The 24,336-nt window shown below is 35.1% G+C and overlaps 1 protein-coding gene across 1 annotated transcript in view; it reads left to right on the forward strand.

The window, feature by feature from the left end:
* LOC145267031 (uncharacterized) overlaps positions 1-24,336 on the forward strand; it is a 440,938-nt gene that overhangs the window by 178,892 nt on the left and 237,710 nt on the right. Inside the window, exon 2 of the mRNA XM_080122968.1 lies at positions 15,953-16,033. The gene's annotated coding sequence lies outside the window, so the exon portion shown is untranslated. The remainder of the gene's footprint in view (positions 1-15,952; positions 16,034-24,336) is intronic.

Consider the following 24,336-nt stretch of genomic DNA (forward strand, 5'->3'; position numbering starts at 1 on the left):
TCGTCATTTTCTCTCCCTCTCTCTTCGTCATTTTCTCTCCCTCTCTTCGTCTCTCATACTCTTTCTCATTTTCTCTCTCTCTCTCCATCTTATTCTCGCTCTCTCTCCATCTTATTCTCGCTCTCTCTCCATCTTATTCTTTGTCTCCCTCTCTATTCTCTCTTGGCCTTTCTCTTCCTCTTTCTCTCTCCCTCTCTTGGCCTCTTTCTCTCTCCCTTTCTTGGCCTCTTTCTCTCACCCTCTCTTGGCCTCTTTCTCTCTCCCTCTCTTGGCCTCTTTCTCTCTCCCTCTCTTGGCCTCTTTCTCTCTCCCTCTCTTGGCCTCTTTCTCTCTCTCCCTCTCTTGACCTCTTTCTCTCTCTCCCTCTCTTGACCTCTTTCTCTCTCTCCCTCTCTTGACCTCTTTCTCTCTCTCCCTCTCTTGACCTCTCTCTCTTTGTTTCTTGACCTCTCTCTTGATCTCTCTGGTTATATGCCACTATATGTACTGTGAGACGATGGCAAGACTGCCGGACTTCAGTCACTGGGGACCCAATTTCGAATCTTCCAAGATTCAACCACGCTAATAAGCTAATAAGCCGTGAGAGTGAAACACGTGTCAGCGCATGATCATACACACACATACACACCTATATATAATGTCACGTGTCTAAAATAGAATTTATGTAACAGTTCAGTTTGTTGCCTTTCACGAATGAATCAGCCCGTGGGTGAGAGAGCGGGGAGCAGCAGGGTGAGAAATCATTGTTGCTTAACACACTAGTCTCTTGCGATCTACTTCTGTCCTCCACACACACACTCTCTCTCTCTCTCTCTCCCGCCTTTTCCCCCCTCTCACCCCTCCCCCTCTCTGAGAGAATAATCACTTTGCTTTTATTTTCTTTCTAATTCACAAAGCAATACTTGATCAAAATGTTGGGTTAGACTTTATATTTGCGTACGTGTTCGCCACATCAATTTTCAAGGCATAATCCCGTTAACACACTGGTTCTCGTTAGAGCACCGAGGTTAAGTGACGTTGAGCCTTGCCAGTATAAGAAGCGTGACCATTTGGAAATGCTAGGCGCTGTGTCATCTCCCTTAACATGGATATACATGTTGACTGGGGATCGCATACGAATTGAGCATATCTGGGAAGCGAAATAACAAACTGCCCAGAAAGCAATGCGCTTTGTCTAAACAAATATAGAGCTTAGGCGTTTGGACAATATTTAATCACGTTTCTGAATTTTTTAGGTGAGGATTGGTTATTCATATTATTTGGGTTCATTCGACTGCTGTTCTTATCTTGAGTGATTTCCACAACGTTTCGGTCGATGTAACCTCCGACTTTCTTCAGGTGTATCTTGTCGAACTCGGGAATGTTTCTGTCAAACTCGGGAATTTGGACGGAATTTCAAACGGAACCCTTTCTTTACTTCACGGGGGTAGCGTGCTCTTGTAACGTCAGCCATGACTGGATAGAGGTCCTAAGTAATTCGCAGTTGTATTTTTCGGTCGCCCTCATCGAGGATTGAACCTTCAACCTTCACAAGAATATTACTTTTTACAATTGATTTTTCCATGTATTCTAACCACTGCGCCACGGGTCCTTGTGTTGAACATAATACACCTGAAGAAGGTCGGAGGTTACATCGACCGAAACGTTGTGAAAATGAGACTTATTAGACAGTAGTCCGATGAATCCAAATATTATGAATATTTAATCATTTTCATTTAGCATACCCATTTTAGCAGCAGGAAAATTGAAGCTAGTTAGAAACGCTGAGTGTCGCGTAGGCGGTCAAGTGGGAAAGGCAGTATAGTGGGAATTATACAAAAACTGCATCTTGAGCAGCCAGGCAAAATGGTATAAGCACAAACCTACAGCACAACTCGAAAATGAAAGTCACAGAATCCTTTGAGACATGGGTGTACAAACTGATAAACTCATCCAAGCAAAAAGACCGGATGTGATAATAGTTAACAAGAAGGAAAAGTCCTACCAGATTGTAGATTTTGCCGTTCCAGCATATCACAGAGTGATGGTCAAAGAGACAGAAGTGGAACAGATACATGGAACTGGCTAGAGAACTCAAAAGAATATGGAAGATGAGAAAAGTCCAAATAACACCACTAATAGTAGGAGCACTAGGAACAACATTGAAATTCTTGGAAAAAAGAATGGACGAGATTAGACTCAGAGGGATGAGTCAGTAGATACAATAGATAACAATGAAAACGGTTGAAGTATTAAGAAAAATCCTTGAATGCGGAAACTAACACATGAGCTAGAGGTACAAGCCGAAACTGCTACAGGTGTAAAACACATGGAGCCATGAAATTGAAAGTGCATGATTGCAAATTACCCCCCCCTTCCTGTACCCCAGCCCTTGTGTGTGTATGTCACTATAAACTGATGCCACACGAAATAAGTGAGGAGGGTCAAGGGGGATGGAATGACCGAGGAGAGAAAGCACTACCCAGACCTCTAATGGATGAGTGCAAAGAGGACTGATACCTTGCGGTGGCTTATTATCAATGGTAAGCGGCTGTTGTGATAATGCAAATTAAACTGCAAAAGTTATTGAAAGAGTACTGGAAGTCTCGGAAGACTTGTTGTCACTCAGACTCCAGAGAACGCCACAAGTTGTTCTCAAAGAGGGATCTTTGATGATAGCCTTTTTGACTACTCCTAGTGAGTAAATAATAATAAGAAGGAAAAAATAATAATGATTATGCAAAAGAAAATTTAAAAAAAAAAAAAAAAAAAAAAAAAAAAGAAGCTAATGAATCATAAAGAATAGAAATAATAATAGCGAGGCTTTACTGGAAGGGGATGGGCCTTAAAAGTAATTTTAAACTTGATTGCTTTGGGGAAAAGGGAAGGATATTTGGATAATAGCTAAAAATGATTAGGAATATGGATTTAGGTTTAGGATTTGAAAACAGTGTGGAATTAGAATTTTCCCTGGAAAAAATAATGCCTGGAAGAAAATATTTTAAGAGAATGAATGAGTTGGTTAGCGTATCAAATAAGGACTGCTCCCTTATTTTACCGAACATGGAATGTTATGAATTTTGTGTAATTTTATTATTTTTCGTTTATATAAATTTATAGATTTGAACTAGCGGCAGGGGCGCCCAGCTTTGCCCGGTTGTAAGATATGCTTAAATATGATGTTTTAACTTGTCCAGATTTCGGGTTTATTATCATAGAGTCGTGATTTCTAAAAGTTTAAAAAAAAAAAAAAAACTGTACCAAAATGACACGCATATGAACTGATTAAAAATTAAAAATAAACTTAGATGAATGTACAAAATGTATAACGATTTTTTCAATTTTGACCCATTTTTGGTCATCAGATTTTTATCTGTCAACTGTTTCACGAATGCGTATAACATGAATCGTTATGGCGAGTATATGCATGAACAGAGGCGGTATTGACATAATAATAACCGTTTGTTTCAACGTAAGGAAACAGGTCTGTAAAAAACTGTTTTACATGAAATTTGAATATTTGGATCTTGGAATGTAACTATACTGTTATTCTTTATATATATATATATATATATATATATATATATATATATATATATATATATATATATATATATTACCAATTGGAATAAAGTTATCCAATTTAATATTCAAATATAAATGAAAATGACAAAATGTTCTTATCTGTTTGTCTCTCTCTCTCGTTTATATATATATATATATATATATATATATAGCATTTTTCTACTGGTTGTCCTCTATAATATAAAGCTCACCTGTCTGTTTAAATATATTTGTTTGTATGTCTGCCTAAAATTTGACAGATTTTCACAAGATCGGTATCGTTTTGAAGCTTAACCCTTTGGACGACAAATATGGAAAAATTGGCTAAAAACATTAATCCTTTCACCCTCAACTGGGTACTTCTTTACAAGGAAGGGTCCCTTTTTTTTCGCCGGTATTTTCAAAAGTCATCTCCTCTTTTTGATTTACTAGCCATAATTTAAACCTACGTCACTTCCAGTTTGGCGATGGGCGCAACAGCAAAACCGTCACTTTTTTTTTTTTTTTCACATTCTTTTCCTCCTTCACGGTAGGGTTCGAGCCTGCCTGCCTACTACCACTTTTTTTTTTTCTTCTCGAAACACCCGGGCAAGGCCGGGCACCCAGGCTAATATTTTTATATTTGATTGACAAGAGTTGCCGAAAATTTCCAATCTTGCAATGGAAAAAGAAATGAAACTACACACATACTGTAGAAATATATTTTCTTAGAATATATACTCATCCTTATTTAAGAAGCTCAATGTAATTACAGAGCAATATAGAGAATGAGAAAAAACTATATTCCAAAATTCAACATGAATTTTGGAATATAGTTTTTTGTCATATATATATATATGTGTGTGTGTATATATATATATATATATATATATATATATATATATATATATATATATATATATATATATATAGTGGAAATGGTAATTAATAAAAACTGAAGAAAGTGCTCAATACTGTTGTAGAGCAAATATGCGTTTTATTTTTATTACCGTAAAGTTTTTCTGTAAAAGTCTGAGGATGCTACAGACGGCCAAAAAAACGGCCAAGTAGCTGAAACAATAATGTAACTTAACAGAAAGACACGGTAATAAAAATAAAACGTGTGTGTATATATATATATATATATATATATATATATATATATATATATATATACACACACACACACACAAACACACAGAATAATAATAATAATAATAATAATAATAATAATAATGCCGTGTAGATTTTTTTTTATACTACTATTTTGTTGTCGTTCCCTATCCCCCGGGAAATGCTGTGTAACCGTGCTTCTTATGATGTAATACCACGGATATTACATATTTCTTTGTAATCATGTTTAAGGCTGATTACATTCTCATTCGTCTGCTTTGCCCCCTTTTGAGACTTTTCATATTCCAATCAATAACTTCGTTTCAACCTTTTGAGGAAAAAAAAAAAAATTATAAAGCCTGGCTGATATGCGGAGGGGTGGGGGGGAATATTCGGTATTGAAATAACATCGGTTTAACGGCCTATTTTGTGAGTTGGTATTGAACCAATAAATCAACTTCAAAACTAAATCTCAAATCTACCTTGATCATTTCCTTTCATGTTTTTGTCGGCTTAGTCAAGCCACTTGTACCTACTACCTCAAATGTCCTACGGTTTTTAAACTGTTAGGTACATTAAAAAAACATAGTTATTTCCCTTGAACTGAAGAAGAGAGAGTGATCGTTATTGGAGTAGAGGAATCTGTAACACTATGTTCGACTGAGGTGGTTGCGTGCTGGGGGGTGGGTATAAGAAAAAACAAAGGAAAGATGGAAAGAAGCTACTAGAATAGGAAGCTGCATTACAATAAGGTATCAAAACAGCGAATTGGTGAAGACCACTGTACCAACAAGACAAACGAGCTGGAACAAAGGAAGCAGGGAATAAATCAGATAATTGGATAGATCACATGGATTTGTGTGAACTTAGGAGTAAAAAAAACAAAAACAAATAAAAAACAGGTCTTTTTTTTTTTTAAGTGGAACATAGCCCTCATCCTCATGACTATGATGAAGGAAGGCGTTGTATGGATTCAGCTTGATAATTTTGATATTTAGCAGATTCTTTTTATATGGATACCAAGTGTAAGCGTGACACCATGTTGTTGAGTGCTGAAGAGGTAGGAAAAAAATAAAGGATAACAAAAGAAAAGGAAGCAGGTTTAGCGAGTAGTAAAAGAACTTATCAATAGGAATTTGTTTTTAATGCACACAAAGAGAAATAAGGGTAAGGTTTAAATTAGAGCGTAAGTAATGGTGATAGCAAAAATGACTGAACAATCGATAGATATATATTTAGTTTTATGACATTGAGGAGTAGCAACAATAGAAACGAGTGACGGACGACAAAGTTAAAGTTACAACACGAATGAGTTAGGACTTTAGGTCAGATTTGAGAGTTCAATTGGTACTTGGACTTGGAGGCAGACGGTTACTACGGTTAGGTCGGAAAAGCTTAAGATTGAGTTGAACTAATAACAACAGACGAACCCAGCCTCGACAGGACGTAATGTGAACTCTAGTAGTCAACCAGAGTCTAACCAAATGTGAGGCATCAGAGTCTGTGTTTTTCTTGTGTTGTGTTTTTCTTGTTTTGTTTTTCTACTTGTGGACCACGGGATGTCGCGAATCTGCCATGACAGTTTGGGAAGTAAACACACTTTAATCATTACAGAGTTTAAATCCAACAGCTTCTGCATTACCTTCTAATCTAGAAGTTGTTGAATGAATCTGTTAAAGGTTATACTTTATCCGTTGCTCATTTTTGAATGATTACTATCGAACTGATAACAATTATCATCAAACATAACTTAAACTAAGAACTCATATTCATTTTCTCGATGTGAACAAACCAACAAAGTCTCCCTTTACAGTTCAGATTCACTGAGGTCATCAGATCGAAGCCTGTCTTTAACCCTCGCAGTACACACCCATCGTATCATTCTTATCTCATTTCTACCCATGAAACGCATGTCTTCAACCCTCACTAACATAGTTTCACTTTTTAAAGATCATCGCACTTGGCACACGTACTTGATAGGCCCTTCCCTTGGTTGACAGTTGTGGTAACGCTATGCTGGTTACTAATGATCACATTTTATATTCATCTGCTTCGTCTCTTTATTCTTTCGAGGCTTATCGTATTAATAATCCCATTTCAACTTTTAATATAAAAAGAAACCAAAAAGTGTAAATTATAAAACGTGTGTGATATGAACGGAAACGGGAGAAAGGGGGCGGACCATGAAAATCAATTGTTTATGACAAAGGTTGGCAACCTCCGGCCCGCGGGCCAAATTCGTCCCTTGAGTGAATTTTGTTCGGTGCGCCACTTTACTCTAGGCATGATATAAATATAAACGAACCAAACAAAACGCAATGACTGTCAAGAGGCTGAATACCTTGCATTAAAATTCAAATTCTTATTTAAATTCACCCGAGAACGTCTTCTAATTTTTTATTTTTATTAAAAAAAAAAAAAAAAAAAAAATTGAAACCGAAATGAAAATTTCTAGAAATGTTTTATTCCTACGGTAAAATAAATATTTTTTTGTAAAAAATGTTCATAATTTTATTTTTAAATATTCCTGTAACAAATTGGTGATATTGTTTTATATATATATATATATATATATATATATATATATATATATATATATATACACACACACACACATATATGTGTATATATATATATATATATATATATATATATATATATATATACACACATATATATATATACGCACATGCACACATATATATATACACACACACACCCATATATATATATATATACATGCACACACACACACACATATATATATATACATGCACACACACATATATATACATGCATACACACACACGCACACACACACATATATATACATACACACGCACATATATATATATATATATATATATATATATACATGCATACACACACACAAACATATATATATACATATATACACACATACTAGCATGGGTGCCCAGCATTGCCTGGGTATTTGGAGGTGTATTTTGTGCAAAAAAAAAAGGTGGTAAATTATCTTAAATTTTACCCCTATTATGACCCCTTAAAATTGTTTTGGGCTCAACTCAAGTTATTAAGTTAGATCCCTGTCCAAGGAACCTATATCTAAAATTTCAAGTGTTTAGACTCAAAATTGTCGGAGAAGTTTAATACAGTTCTTAAAGGTCAAATCGTTAAACTTTGACCTTTTAATCGCCAAATTTCTGGCCGAAAACGAATCACAAAGATTTTCCCAAATCTCAGTACATCAAATTTCGTATATCAAATTTCGAGTCTGTAGACTTAAAATTGACAGTTATTGCGTAGGTAAATGTACACACACAGATAAATAGATTGATAGATTAAACAAAAATATATATGGCAACAATATTGTGTTTACTATAAGCTTTTTACGCAAATATTATGCAAGTTTAAATCATGTAGAATATCTGCATGAATATAATTACACGTAATAGTTAACTAAAGATGATCATCCCATAAGAAAACCGAAAAAACTAATAGGGAATTAAAATGAATGCTTGAAAGAATATGCAAATTAGCTAGATCTTTTGCAGATCAATTCAGTCCCATGACCCATACATAAGAAAACTGTATTTTTTGATATGAATATCAATACACCCAAAAGAAACACGAATTTATAGGAGTATGTATGTATGTATGTATGTATGTGTGTGTGTGTATATATATATATATATATATGTGTGTGTGTGTGTAACCCCTCAGGGCAGCTCAGGTGCATAGGCTCGTGATTGAGATGCACCCATAGCCAATACCTGTGGCATCACCCGTGGTTTCGTGTAGTGGTCGAATTCGTCTTCGCTGTCGTCGGCGGCCGCTCTCCGGTTCCGCTTTTAAATCAGCTTCCAAACGTCACCTGGGCTATCGGAGAAATATATTGCATTCACAACGGCGTTCCAATCAAAGAAAAGAAAGTCAAAACTTAATTGGTTTTTCTTAACATAGAATTGATTATTGTCTTCGATTTTACAAATAATAGTTACACACTGGCCTAGTCATGCAACTCAAGGGGGTTGGCAGTTTTCTTTCCTTTACCAAGTTCTCTGTTCTTCATCTACCGTCAGTCCACGGGAAGGGATCAACTGCCCAAGCGAAAAGAAGACACCAATTAGCTAAGTGTCTTGTTTTTATCAAATCAGTAATTCCTCCTTCCACCTTTTTGGAGTTATTCTTTCTTTTTTTTTTCTTTCCTCTCCCTCTCTTCTTTTATCCTATTAATTTGTACTCCCTTTCCTTTTTCTTCTTTTGAATTTCATCCCTCTCTCTGTTTCCCTAATTTCTACTTCTCCTCTCGGCTTTATCTATACCAATTTTTTACCCTCATTGACTGAGGTGTTAACTTATAAAATTAAGAGTTATTAGTCACCCCAGGTCGAGCAATGGCTGGTGGCGACCCCTCACCCCAAGCTGTCTTTCATATCGCTCAACAGAGGTTTTAAAAACAACCTTTTCGTTGTTAACAGATATATAACAGCAATAAGATAAGAACAATTATCATTTGTTTTTTTTTTCTTTCTGACAAAATCCCAGACATTTCTGTTTAAAACAACATCAAACCATCATCATCATCAGAATTCAGCCGTGCGAATTCTGAATTCGTGTCGACTAGCAAGGTCGCTCGGCATCGCTCGGTCCCCATCTGGTCACACACACACACACACACACACACACACACACTCTAAAACGTTTTTAGCTTTTTTAACTATAAGCATAAGGATAATTTTATCCTGTGTATTGAAGCATAAGGATAATTTTATCCTGTGTATTGAAACAACTTGTAATGAATTAAGTTAATACACTTGAGGTTGTAATAATAAAAAAAAACCTGAAGAAAGTGTTCAATACTATTGAAGAGCGAATGTATTTTTCATTACCGTTTTTTCTGCTTAGTTACACATGTTTCGGTTACCGAATCGTATCAACGACCCAGTAACTTCATCAGACTTTACAGAAATGGTTATTATGATTAGAAAAACGATATTAAAAGAAGCATAAAATTTCAATTCCAAATCGACAACTGTTAAGTTTTAAGATTTAATAAACAATAAGAGGCGAGGAGGAGTTTAAAATATTCAACTAGACACGGATAGGAAGGCTCATTACCGCAGGGTCCCTATTTCGAATCTCGCTAGATTCAGCCACTCTGATGAGGTGTAGACGACGAAACACGTGTCAGTGGATAATTATATTTTTAAAACAATGTGTTTGTTTGTGTGTGTGTGTGTGTGTGTGTGTGTGTGTGTCCGTCCGTCTGTCCGTCTATCAATTTCGATGAATACTACGAAACATCACTGATTTCGGCCGGAATCTATAACATTTATTGATGGAAAGTTTTTGACCTTGAAGTAGTATTTATTTATTTTTATTTTTTTTAAGCTCATTATATCAACTTGGAATTTTTGTGACAAGAGTTGCGCAGTCTCCTCTCCTTAAATACCAGTGGCAAGTAGAAATTTCACGACGACTGGAAACAATGCCGTTATAAGCGGAGAGCAAATACAGTTCCTGCTATTCCCAAATGGTCACCCATCTGATACTGGCCAAGCTTGTCATTGCTTAACTTCAGTGGTCTGACGAGAACCAATGTCAACGTGATTATGCCACTCTCTCTCTCTCTCTCTCTCTCTCTCTCTCTCTCTCTCTCTCTCTCTCACACACAGATTTTGACTATAGGTTGGAGGAGTGTAATAAAGCTCTAACTGAAAGAATACTGAACGTGTGTGTGTGAACAAAATCTATTGTCTTGATTCGTTTTGGTTTCGATTTTGAAAAGTTTAATTGTATTGCGTCATAATTCTTTTAAAAACAGTAACTTCAATACTATTTAAAGCCGATGTGAAATTCTATTTTTTTTTCGTCGTTGTTCCATTAAAAGATCGAATTTTCGTTCCCATGAAAAATTTTCTCCATGACAGCAACTGCATCCGCGTTTCTTGTCGCCCCCCTCTCCCCCCCCCTCTTCCGAACATCGTCTGCATTCTTCTCTTACTAAGCTATTTGGAATTGTTTGTTTACAACTGCAAAAACATGACTCCCTTTCTTGTCATACTTTCACCAGTTTCTTTCTCTTACAATTTTTTTCTTTTTTAACTTGGGAGTCACCACTTATCAAGGCCCGAAGGCCACTCGAGGATAAGGGCTACTGAATGTGAGGTGGTCGTGTTCTTTTTTCCTCTCTTCTCTTTCTCATTTTCTTTCTCTCTTCTCTTTCTCATTTTCTTTCTCTCTTCTCTTTCTCATTTTCTTTCTCTCTTCTCTTTCTCATTTTCTTTCTCTCTCTCTCTCTCCTCTTTCTCATTTTCTCTCTCTCTCTCTCTCCTCTTTCTCATTTTCTCTCTCTCTCTCTTCTCTTTCTCATTTTCTCTCTCTCTCTCTTCTCTTTCTCATCTTCTCTCTCTTCTCTTTCTCATTTTCTCTCTCTCTCTCTTCTCTCATTTTCTCTCTCTCTCTCTCTTCTCTCATTTTCTCTCTCTCTCTCTTCTCTTATTTTCTTTCTCTCTTCTCTTTTTCTTTTTTCTTTTTTCGTCTTTTTTATTTTTTCTTTCTTCCTTTCTTTTTCTTTTTTCTTTTTTTCTTTTCTTTCTCTTTTCTCTCCTTTTCCCTTCTCTCTTTTTCTCTTCCTCTCTCTCCTTTTCTATTTCCCTCTCCCCCTCTCTCTCTTTCTCTCTCTCTCTCACACACACACACACACACATACGCACACACCCACACATACCCCCCACACACATATAGTCTTGGAAGTTTTTTAACCTTTAAAACTAAACTTATTTAATTTTTATATTTTTTATCATTCGTTGGAAAACTTTTTATTCAGTAAGTCATTTAATCACCTGCAATATATACTCAACCATTCATAAACTACATTTAGCAAGGCTTTAAAAGCGGACGATTAAAAGGTATATATATATATATATATATATATATATATATATGAAAATCACCCCTTCTCAGGTACATGCTATTATAAAAAACCTAGACACCTCTAAAGCATGTGGACCAGATCTCATCCCGGCTGTGCTATTAAAAAAATGCTCTGCCGAGGTTGCTCCAGTTCTGTCCAAACTTTACAATAAATGCCTTAACGAATCTTGTTTTCCCGACTGCTGGAAAACCGCCTCTGTGGTACCAGTCTTCAAGAATTCTGGTGAAAGAACTGACCCACTAAATTATCGCCCCATTAGCCTCCTCCCGCTTTTCGCCAAAATATTTGAGTCCTTAGTTAATAAAGCCCTAGTCCAGCACCTAACAGCTGCTAAACTCTTGACTGACAAACAATATGGATTCAGGCAAGCCCGTTCAACAGCAGATATCTTAACTGTAGTTTCTGAACGTATATACCGTTCATTGGATAAAACAGGGGAGGGTAGAGCGGTGGCCCTTGATATATCTAAGGCTTTTGACAGGGTATGGCACGATGGTCTTCTAAGGAAAATTAGATCATATGGAATCACTGGAAGAATTCATAACGTAATTAAATCCTTCTTAAGTAATAGAAAAATCAAAGTTGTCCTCGACGGACGTACATCCAAACAATATGACATAAATGCGGGAGTGCCTCAGGGGTCTATCCTTGGACCTCTATTGTTCCTGATATTCATAAACGACCTCCCTGATAATATTGTTTCGGAGATGGGTATATTTGCCGATGACACCACTCTCTATAACAGATATGAGGGGAAAACAAATGAACACATATCCAAGAAAATGGCAGAAACACTAGAGGATGACCTCCAATCCGTAGTGGAATGGGGACAAAAATGGTTGGTCACATTCAATGCTGCTAAGACTAAGCTTGTTTCCTTCAATAACTACAAGAAACCTTCTCTACCACCAATAGCAATGGCCAAGAACACATTGCCTGAAAGTACTTCTTTTAAACTCCTCGGCCTAACGTTTACAGGGAATATGAACTGGAATAGATACATTGAGAGCATTGCCAAGGCTGCTGCAAGGAAGGTTGGCTCCCTCTACCGTGCTAGAAAACTACTTACGCCTGCCAGTATCCTATACCTCTATAAGGCAACCATTCGCCCATGTATGGAGTACTGTTGTCACATCTGGGCTGGTGCATCTGCTGCTTGTCTCTCGCTCCTGGACAGGGTTCAAAAAAGAGTCGCAAACCTGATAGGTCCTGAACTGTCATCTGGGCTTCAACCTCTGTCCCATCGACGAGATGTTGCATCCCTCTGCCTGTTCTACAAATACTTTAATGGTGAATGCTCTGACGAACTGCAAACACTTGTACCTCCCCGACGTAACTACCCCCGACAAACCCGACAAGCTACTAAGTCTCATCCCTTTACAGTGGAGATCCCTAGGTGCAAGAAAGCCTTTTACTCCAATAGTTTCTTCCCCAGAACTGCGGGTCTTTGGAACTCCCTTCCGGGATTCTGCTTTCCCAACTGCAATGATATGCAGAAGTTCAAGTGTAATGTTAACAAACATCTTTCTACTCTTCTCCCTTCATAATGACCCCGCTAATTAATTCCCTAATAGTAGCCCCCTGCTTCAAAGTGGCACTGTGCCTTGTTTGGGGTGAAAATTGAATAAAAAAAAAAAAAAAAAAAATATATATATATATATATATATATATATATATATATTTTTATTAGAAATATGTTATGTTAGGCTTGAAACCGACGATACCAATGTTTTTCTGACCTGTACATTTGAATAAATAAATATTAAGCTCTTATATCGAAGAAAGGTTTTTTCTTTGTAATCGAGCACTTTGTTGGATTTCTTTCCCCCCAAAACAGTAAGCAATATATATATATATATATATATATATATATATGACCAAAGGCTTACTGACGATGAGAATGAATGCATTGACGATGATACGGGCTTTAAAAGCGCACGATTAAAAAGGATATATTAGAAATATTAAAGATATCCCCTCTTAACCTTACCTTTCCATCCGATTTTATTTGATTTTATTTTACTTTGTTTATCGACATGAAAATAAGTAACTGTTTTTCTTTATATTTTAAATATTTTCCAGATATATCTGCCTTACTTAAAAAAATGCTAGTTTTATTTTTGGTGTTTTTAAATCCCTCCCCCCCCCACTCTTTTTTGCTGATGAGGAGACTGTTTTATAAAATCAAATGATAAAATTATTGTTCAAGACTATCTCAATAAAAACATCGTTTCTGAAACGATCGTACAATTTACTGATTTTGTTTGTTCTTCCTTTTCGAACCGATTTTTAAGTATAAATTATGGATCATTTTACTTATATATATATATATATATTATCCCCCGATACACTAATTGTGTTTGAATTTCTTAAGAAACTGTTTAGACCGGCCATCCTTACCACACACACACATATATATATATATATATATATATATATATATATATATATATATGATAGAGAAATAAATTCATTTAATTAGAAGAAAGATGCGGCAGAACTTTTAAATGGATATTCTATGTCGTTACCTATACTCCTCTCTTCGTCCACCGGGCAACGTCTGATAGCCCTGGTTGTTATAAATGAATTTCACTTACCAGAGAAAATGGGATGTCAAATTTGCATAATATTATTTTTGCTTTGTTTTATGTTATAAATTATAGTTGAACTGTATTGATTTTTTTTTCTTTTGTTTTTAGTACGCTATCAGACAAACAAGTTTGTGCATGAATTTAATGAGAAAACTTTTTTTTTTACATAGGCATCACCACTTATCAAGGACAAGAGGCCACTTGAGGATAAGGGTTATAGAGTGTACAATAGAGAATTGGACAATATAGTAATCATTAGTAATGGAAATTCGGTAAATTTGTTAACTTATATGGAACAGCTCATCAAAAACTTGTTTATGTTAGACTTGAAGACAACCATATTGTAGTCAGCTGGAAAGCAGGAAAACAAAAGACAATTCCACAGGTGGGCAGTTCTAAGAAAGAAACTTTGTTCATGGAATCTACGTTTAGGTTTAGGCACAGATAAAGAGTGCGGGAAATTATTGATAGTGTTTTCTGCTAGGCGGATGTTTCTTGTGAAAGTTTGGCGAGGGGGGGGGTACCATAGATTGAAGCTCAGTCGAACACTTTCCATGAAAATAACGATAAAGCAGAAACAAACTCGCAACATCTCTTCTGCGAGAAAGAGGTTGCAGGGAAGAGAAAAGAACATCTCCTATGAGGCTACAAAATCTATTTTGAACCATATCAAGGCAGGACAAGTCCTTTCTAGCAGCTCCTGCCCAGATGTGGCAACAGTATTCAATCCTTGGACGTACCTGGCTCTTATATAGAGAATTGCATGGATTGACAACAACTCGACAAAGTCTGGTGGTATCGTGAGGTACTGCTGGAGCGCTCTGAACTAGTGGTAATGATGCTTTGGCCCTGAAACATATATATATATATATATAGTACAAAACTTTGTTGGAATTCAAAGCCTGACATTTTTTCTTATTTTGTAACTTTTTATTTCTGCTTTAAACAAAATTGAGAAAAGAAAAAGACAAAAGAATCGTTTTTGGCATCAGAAAATGGGCTTAAATTTTTTCCATATCAATTCCGATGCAGCTAAAAGTTCTGATTAATCATCCCAACACTAATCTAATATATAAAAGGCTATATGTCTGTCTGTCTCCGTATTTTCAAACTCTATCATGATTGGATTTTTTATGGACCATTCTTTTATCCGTGTTTAGACGTTTTTTTTTTTTTTTTTACGAACTGAAACTACACATTCTTTAATCTTGGTCTCTTTCAGATGAAGGCTTTATTGGAAGCAATTCTGCTGTAACTGCAAGCTATTGTATAAACATTTTTAATCTATGACTTTAGAACTCTTCTAAACCATCGTGTGCGATTCAAGCCCCCCACTCGTTAAATTCCTTCAACAAAAAAAAAATAAAAAAAAATAAAAAACAAAAGAAAAACAGAAAGAAACTGAGACCTGTGCATGCGAGTATTATGTGCTTTTTTTTTTTTCTAAACAGTTCACTTCTTGCAAGTAGAAAAAAAAAAAAATACTCGAGCTGAGATTGAAACCAAAACCTAAAGATAGTGAGCCGTGCGATAACCATTAGTCCAGCTTGATACGATCTTTACAAAGTGTTTTCAAATCTACTTATTCTGTCATGTGAATGATTTGCACATGTGCATTCGTGAAACAGATAAAAATCTGATGACTTCCAAGTACCAATTTTTCAATTGTACACTCTTTAACCCTTATCCTCGAGTGGTCTCTGGGCCTTGATGTGGTTGTGCCTATGCAATATATATATATATATATGAAAAGGAAATAGGTCTCAATAAATATTAAATTTTTTTTTTAACCATTTTATTTTCATAGATAAAAAAGAAAAAACCGAATACATGTTGGCGAGAGATAGAAAAAAACACTCCGCAGAATGAAGGAAAACGGGGGGAAAAGGTGAGTATATAAAACATTCTATTTTATTTATTTACTAGCAGACCTACCCGGCGTTGCTCGGTATTAAACGTAACCTTCCATTCATTTGAAAATAAAGTTAAAAAAAAAAATTAAAAAAAAACGGAAAGAAACTGAGATCTGCACATGCAAGTATTATGTTTTTTTCTAAACAATTCACTTCTTGTGAGTAAAAAAAAAAAAAAATATATATATATATATATACTCAAGCTGAGATCAAAACTAAAACCTAAAAACAGTGCAGCAAGTACGATAACCATTAGGCCAGCTTGACACGTTCTTTAAAAAGTGTTTCCAAACCCACTTATTCTTAACATAAGTAATATTTCATGTGTATGATTCACGCATGCGCATTCATGAAACAGTTGACAGATAAAAATCCGAGGATCCCCAATTACCAATTTTTCAATTTTGACTCCTTAGCAGCACTTTTTTTCCAGATCATGTTTGTATACCCTTTATACTAAATTTCAAGTCTGTAGATCAAAAAGTTGTTGAGTCTAGTGTATAGGTTGAGAGTTGTTCTCACACACACACATGAACAATCTCATATATATATATATATATATATATATATAGCTGAATGTCTTTGTGTGTCTGGTCACGAATAGGCTCCTATATGGTTGACTATTTTAAAAAAACTGATTACATATAATGATAGATGTATCGAGACACAGGAATGAGTATGTTTGATCTGGCAGAACGGTGGTTCATTAAAATTGGTGGGGTCTGCGTTCGCGCCTGGTCCACAAAGTATGGAAATAAAAAAATTAAAAATTTAAAAAAAAAAAAACGTTTACCAGTGTTTTTGATATAGATGTACATAAGAACACTTTGATAAGTATGTTTTAACTTAAATAGGGATGGTATAATAAAATTGTGGGGTCTGCGTTCGCACCTGGTCTCCATAGAATGGAAATAGGCACAAACTTTAATAAAGACTTTTCATATCTATCTGTGTAAGTATACTTTAATAATTATGTTTCAGTTTGAAGAAATATGGTATAATAAAATTATGGGTTGTTTGTTCGCGCCTGACCTCCATAGAATGGAAATATGTCACAAAGTTTAACAAGTTTTTTTATATAGATCCACAGAATATTGTGATGTGTTTCAGTGTGAACAGGTATGGTATAATAAATTATGGTGTTTATCTATTTCATTTGTACTTTGATCATATTTTGCTTGGGTTTCGATACCCCCAAATTCGAAGCTATCTCTTTACAACCCTTCTTTTTCATAACCTATCATCTATATATATAAAAGCCAAACGTCTGTGTGTATGTATGTATGTTTGTTTGTAACGCTAAAACTTTTGAAAGACGGAACCAAACTTGACAAATTTGGTATCATATCGAAGCCCCATCACCCGGATGACAAATATCGAAATTTCACGTCAAACGGACCACTAGAAGTTGGTCAACTGATCAGTTATCTTCGAGGGGGGGCCCAAAAAAACCTGTCATTATCTATATATATAAAAGACAAATGTTTGTTTGTAACGCTAAAACTTGAGATGAAAGATTCCTCTTCCCTAAGAATAAAACATATGTTCAATATCTGCTTTTGTTTTTTCATTGTTTATACGGTCCCGAGCAACGCCGGGTAGCCCTGCTAGTACTTTCATAAATCAGAGTCCATTTTCTGTAGGCTGTTTGTGAACCCAGTCAACGACGGGTACTTTTGCTAGTATATATATATATATATATATATATATATATATATATATATATATATATATATATATATATATATATATATAAAGTGAATTTAGTTTACAAACACATGGCTACACATAAGCATACATGTTTCAGCGAAAACCCAGTAAGGGAATCGCTTCGTCAGGCCAAGGACAACTCTCAAGTTGACAGATAAAAATCCGAGGATTTGTCCTTGGCCTGACGAAGCGATTCCCTTACTGGGTTTTCGCTGAAACATGTATGCTTATGTGTAACCATTTGTTTGTAAAATAAATTCACTTATTTTGGCTCTGTCTAAACATTGAGCACTCTTTTGGGTGACAATGTGAATCTAGTAAATTAAGATAAAAAAAAATAGGAGTAGTGTACGATCATTTCCGAGATGATATAATTATCTTATCAGCACATTGGGAAGTAGGGGTGTTAACATTAAAATAATAATTAACATGCAGCATTGTGCTGATGAGGAGATTCTATCTAAATAAACTCGATATCGTCTCTGAAATGATCGTACACTGTTCCTGTTTTTTTCTTGTCTTGATTTCTTGAAACATTTAAATAAACTTATATTAATTTCCTAAATTGATTTAACCAATATTTAATCTTTCTTGCTTTCTCTCCCTCTATCTCTATCCTTATCTATCTCTCTCTACCTCTTCTCCCCCCCTCTCTCTCTCCCCCCCTCTCCCACCCTCCCTCTCTCTCTCTCTCTCTCTCTCTCTATCTATATATATATATATATATATATATATATATATATATATATATGCGTATTTTACTTCCTGAATATTTTTGCTGTTTTTATTCCTATTCGAATGGTAATGTTTTAGATTTTCGTCTGTAGACTAAATTTGTTTTTATGGTCAAAACTCCTGTTTGTATGAGGTTTAGAATTATTCACAACTGACAAGCACTCAGTGAACCTTATCTGCAATTCCCCAGGGTGGAGGCAAAGTCTAATATGTTCTGGTCTATAATTAGAGGAAAGAAACGGCCAGGAGAAGAAGAGGGGGTTGTCGGGGGGAAAGGAAATAACGATTCCATTTTGATTTGTAAGATTAGCCCCTCTCAATTTTTACTTTTTTTTTTTTTTTTTTTTTTTGCATTCGGCTTCCTTAAGTCAAATGGTGGTATTGTAATGTAGCCGTTACTAACAAACACACAAAGGAAAGAAAAAAAAAAAAAATCCGAGATGGCATTTTTTTTTTTTTAACAAGAGTTTTTTTGTTAGACGTTTCTTTCCCATTTCGGCACCACTTAAAAAGTTTCTCACTGTCACGGGTCATCTAACCTGGTGGCGTTTCTCCTTCCTTAGATTGCATACTGGCCACAGCAGACACATTATCCTGCTTTGACCCTACAAGTCCATTTTCTTCGACGCGCACTTTTCTTTTGCCCCGAACACATAGTGCATTTTACTCTCCCCTTTTTTTCCCCTCCCTCTTCTCACGCACACACTTACTAATTTGCATATGCGCATTTTCAGCTGCCGCTGCTCTCTTCGCAAACCAGCCATTCTTTGCTGCTGCCGATACTCTCTCATGTGCTCGTATGCATTATGTTACAGTATGCGTGAGGCATACAAGCAGTTTTTTTTTTTTTACTTGTCTTCCTATAAAGGCAGAGGTAAATATAAAGACATAAAGGTCGGTTTTTAATTAGAGGGGAAAATCTACCCCCCCCCCCCAAAAAAAAGAAAGAAAAGGGAACATTTTAAATTGGAACAAAAATTAAAAAAAAATAAAATAAAGTTCAAAGTTCTCTTTTACAGATCGACAACAGAATAAACTAAGTTTAGCATCAGAACATATACTACACCTTGTTCCTTGTAGTCAAAAAGCCAAGAACTTTTAAGAAGCCACTGAAAGAATCAGAGAGAGAGAGAGATGTAAGTAGAGTGAAAAAAAGAGAGAGAAAGAAAGAAATGGAAGGAGAGAGAGAGAAAGAAAGAAATGTAAGGAGAGAGAGAGAGAAAGAAAGAAATGCAAGAGAGAAAGAGATGGGGGGGGGATAAGAAATAAATAAACTATGAAGGATAATAACATATAGTAGTAAAAATTACTCCCTCCCACCCACATATACCGAACAGAACAGTTTTACACCACTTTTATCTCCCCTTACAAAGATAAAAAAAAAAAATCCACATATGTTACTAAATCTTATGTCTAGAATCCTTATTCCAATTTTATCAAAGTTTTAAATTTACGCTCTAAGCTTAAGGATCTGTCTACCCTCTACCCACTACAACATTTGTTTTTTTGTTGTTTTTTTTTTTTTTTTTTTTTTTTTGCTCAACACCACACCTCCAAACATTTGGGCAACTCCGGGCACCTATGCTAGTATACAAATAAATGACAAGGTCGATATTAAAAAATTTAAGATGTTGTCCATCTTACCGTTTATTTCTTTAAACATGTTAAGATGTTTAATTCCTGACAGCACCTGTTTCGTAGCGCAGAATCATTCATGTAATTATTGTCAATTTTTTAATCTGTCTGTTACCCCTTTACTCGTCAGAGGAAAAGAAACTCATCAACTTTAAAAGAAAATAAAGGAATGTGGGCCTGATAACAGAATACGAAAATCGGAAGTGAAGATGCAATTGTATTTTCTTTTGGTTACACCATCTTTGAATTAAAAAAAAAAAATTCAAGAAGTATTGACGAAGAAGGATTATTATATGTTGATAAAAATTGCAAAATTGAAAAGAAAAGGTAGATGAACTAATGGAGATAGCTGGAGAAAATATTGTTAAAGAAAAAAAAAGATTTATTTCTTGTAAATCAGTAAATGTTTTTTATCAAAGAAGATTGATTAGTTGTAAGATATGTTGAGAGGCAGGTGAATAGATCGATCAATCGAGAGAGAGAGAGAGAGAGAGAGAGAGATAAAGGGAGAGAGAAGTAGATTGATATATAGAGAGAGCGTATATTGATTTGTTGAAAAGGATCGATGAACTGAGAGATGGATAGATCAATTGATTTAGAGCAGAATGCCGTGGATAGATTGAGAGAGAGAGAGAGAGGTATGGACAAACATACAGATTGATTGAGAGAGACGTGGATAGATTGATGTATATAGAGAGAGAGGGAAGAGGAGGCATGGATAGACTGGTGTATGTATATATATATATATATATATATATATATATCTATAAAAGTGAACGTGTCTGTCTGTCTGTGTGTCTGTCTGTCTGTGTACATTTCTCTACGCAATAACTCTGTCAATTTTTAGTCTATAGACTCGAAATTTGAAATACCGGGTACTGAGATTTGGGAAAATCGATGTGATGGGTGTCAGCCAGAAATTTGGCTGTTAAGGGGTCAAATTTCAACGATTTGACCGTTAAGAACTCTACCAAACTCCTCCGACAATTTTGGGTCTAGACACTTGAAATTTTAGATATAGGTTCCTTGAACCTTGATCTAACTTAATAAAGTGATTTGAGCCCGAAACTATAAATTTTAAGGAGTCATAATAGGGGTCAAAGTTTTAAAAAATTAACCATTTTTTTTTTGTTTTTTTGCTTTTTTTGCACAGCATACACCTCCAAACACCCGAGCAACGTCGGGCACCTCTGCTAGTATATCTATAAAAGTGAATGTGTCTGTGTGTGTGTGTCTGTATAAATTTCCCTACGCAATAACTCTGTCAATTTTTAGTCTACAGACTCGAAATTTGATATACAGGGTACTGAGATTTGGGAAAATCTTTGTTATTGGTTTTCGGCCAGAAATTTGTCTGTTAAGGGGTCAAAGTTAAACGATTTGACCTTTGAGAATTCTACCAAACTCGTCCGACAATTTTAGGTCTAAACACTTGAAATTTTAAATAAAGGTTCCTCGAACATGGATCTAACTTAATAACTTGATTTGAGCCCAAAACAATAAATGTTAAGGGGTCATAATAGGGGTATAAGCTTAAAAAATTGACCTTTTTTTTGTTTTTATTTTTTTTGCTCAGCATATACCTTCAAACACCCGGGCAACGCCAGGCACCGATGCTAGTATATATATAAAGAGAGAAAGAGATAGATGTGGATGAATTGATATATATGTTTGTGTGTGTGTGTGTGTGTGTGTGTGTATATATATATATATATATATATATATATATATATATATATATATATATATATATACTAGCATTTCAGCCCGGCATTGCGCGGGTGTTTGGATATGTATGTTGAGCAAAAAAAAAAAAAAAAGTTGTAGTAGGAAGGCAGGCTCGAACTCGTACCGCAAAGGAGGAAAAGAACGGGGTAAAACCTAACTTTTATGCTGTTACGACCATCGCCAAACCGGAAGCAACATTTTTTTAAATTAAGGCTAGACAATCTAAAGGAGAGGATAACTTTCAAAAATATCGGCAAAAAAAGTGACCTCGCTCCCTATAGAAAAGCGCCTAGTTGAAGGGGAAGATATTAATGTTTTTAGTCAATTTTTCGATATTTGTTGTATGAAAGGTCGAACTTTAAAACGATACTGATCTTGGTAAAATCCGTTGCCTCTATTGAAAATTTAAGGCAGACATGCAAACAGAAATACATACATATATTTATATATTAGTAAGTAAAAATTTTCGACCCAAACTGATGAAAAAGCTTGCCCTATCTCTGAATACCTTTTATGTGAAATTTCAAATATTTAGACCAGAAATTGTCTGAGTAATTTGGAAGAGACCGCAGAGGTCAGTTTTTTAACTTTGACCCCTATTATGACCCCTTAAAATTTATTGTTTTGGGCTCACATCAAGTTATTAAGTTAGATCCATGTCCAAGGAATCTATATCTAAAATTTCAAGTGCGTAGACCCAAAATTGTCGGAGGAGTTTAGTAGAGTTCTCAAAGGTAAAATTATTGAACTTTGACCCCTTAATCGCCAAATTTCTGGCCAAAAACCGATCACATCGATTTTCCCAAATCTCAGTACCCTGTATATCAAATTTCGAGTCTGTAGACTAAAGATTAACAGTTATTGCATAGGGAAATGTACACAGACACGTTCACTTATATATATATAGAGAGAGAGAGAGAGACGTGGATCGAGTTATATATATAGAGAGACGTGGATAAATATATATAAAACTCCAATGACCTTGTAACGGGTGTTGTAACCCAACATCCGGTTTACGGCTTCTGGTTGCACATTTGTACATAAACAAATAATCAACGTGACAATAAAACATTGTTTTACTGTGTACGTTTTCAGCATCCCAATCGTATTTTTTTCGCGTTTAAATTGTCCAAATAAACAATTGTGAATACTTTCTGCATTTTTTTTTTTTTTTTTTTTTTTACATCATTCATTTCCATGTTAGGTTTAAGTTATTTTAACGCAATTTTCATACAAATAAATCTACTTTAACCCGTTGACAAGCATAAGAGCATTTTACAACGACGATTTACCCACCGCCTTCATTTTGTTTTTAATTTATTCTCCAATTTTTGATACACCTTTTTTAAAAAACATTCATATATTTTCTTCTACACTACCAACATAAATAAATGACCCTGAAAATGTTTTTATTTGCGTTATAAATAAATAATCAACGCGACAATAAAATGTATTGTTTTACTGTGTACGGTTTCAGCGTCCCAATTGTGTTTTTTTTTTTTTTTTTTGCGTTTAAATTAAAAGATATATCAAAATTTGAATTTAACTTTAAGTATTATGGTATCTGTTCAGTGCACATTTACCTACAAGTATGACAAACCACTTATAATTCAATTGTTGTAAGTTTTTTTTTTCCAAAAATAAACAATTATAAAAAGAATGACTCATAGAAATCTATCTATATTCTTTTTTTTTATTTTAATATACTTTCATAGAAATTTTTCTGTTATGTCACAAAAAGCTATTTTCTTTACGTAACAAGTGTCACGCTCATACATGAATTCCATAGCTAATATAACATACTGACCCAACGGGTCACGTGTAGTCTAGTATATATCTATATAAAAAAATAATGAAATCAAAGGCGATGCAGATGATATAAGCAGTGGTAAACTTCAATCTAATATAAATACCAGTATTTATATATATTTTATTATTTTTAGAAACAGTAATCTACGGACATGCGTGTTTCAGAGCCCTACTTCTCATCAGCGTAGTTTGACTGTTGGTAGGATTCGAACTTTGGACCTTATGTATTACAGTCCAGCGCCCTAATCCACTCTCTTATGTTGCCATAGACGATTTACTGCTTCGTTTTTAAAGTGTCCATTTTAACCTGAAAGGCACCCCTATGAGGGGGGGGGGGTTAACCAGAGTTTTCCCGGAAAATCCTTCTGTTCCTTTTTTTAACTCGTATCATGTTTAATGTTTGTGCAAAATTTTAAAACAATTCCAAGGCGTAGTTATTGAGAAAAGTGCGGACAGACGAACGGACGAGTGAATTTACAGGTCCACCCGACTTTTGTCGGGCGCGGGGGGGGGGGGGGGAGAGAGACAAAAAAAAAAAAATGAAACGAAAATATTTACTCACAAAAATCTTATGTTGACTGTAAATCTATCTTTCAAAGTGTTCTTCATCCCAGCGCAAAGTTGTTGTCTCTGGTGTGCCGCCATCGCTTTCTTAGACGGC

This window comes from Euprymna scolopes, chromosome 42 (genome assembly GCF_053919585.1).
Source record: "Euprymna scolopes isolate OS-2025 chromosome 42, ASM5391958v1, whole genome shotgun sequence".
In the NCBI taxonomy this organism is placed as follows: Eukaryota; Metazoa; Mollusca; class Cephalopoda; order Sepiida; family Sepiolidae; genus Euprymna; species Euprymna scolopes.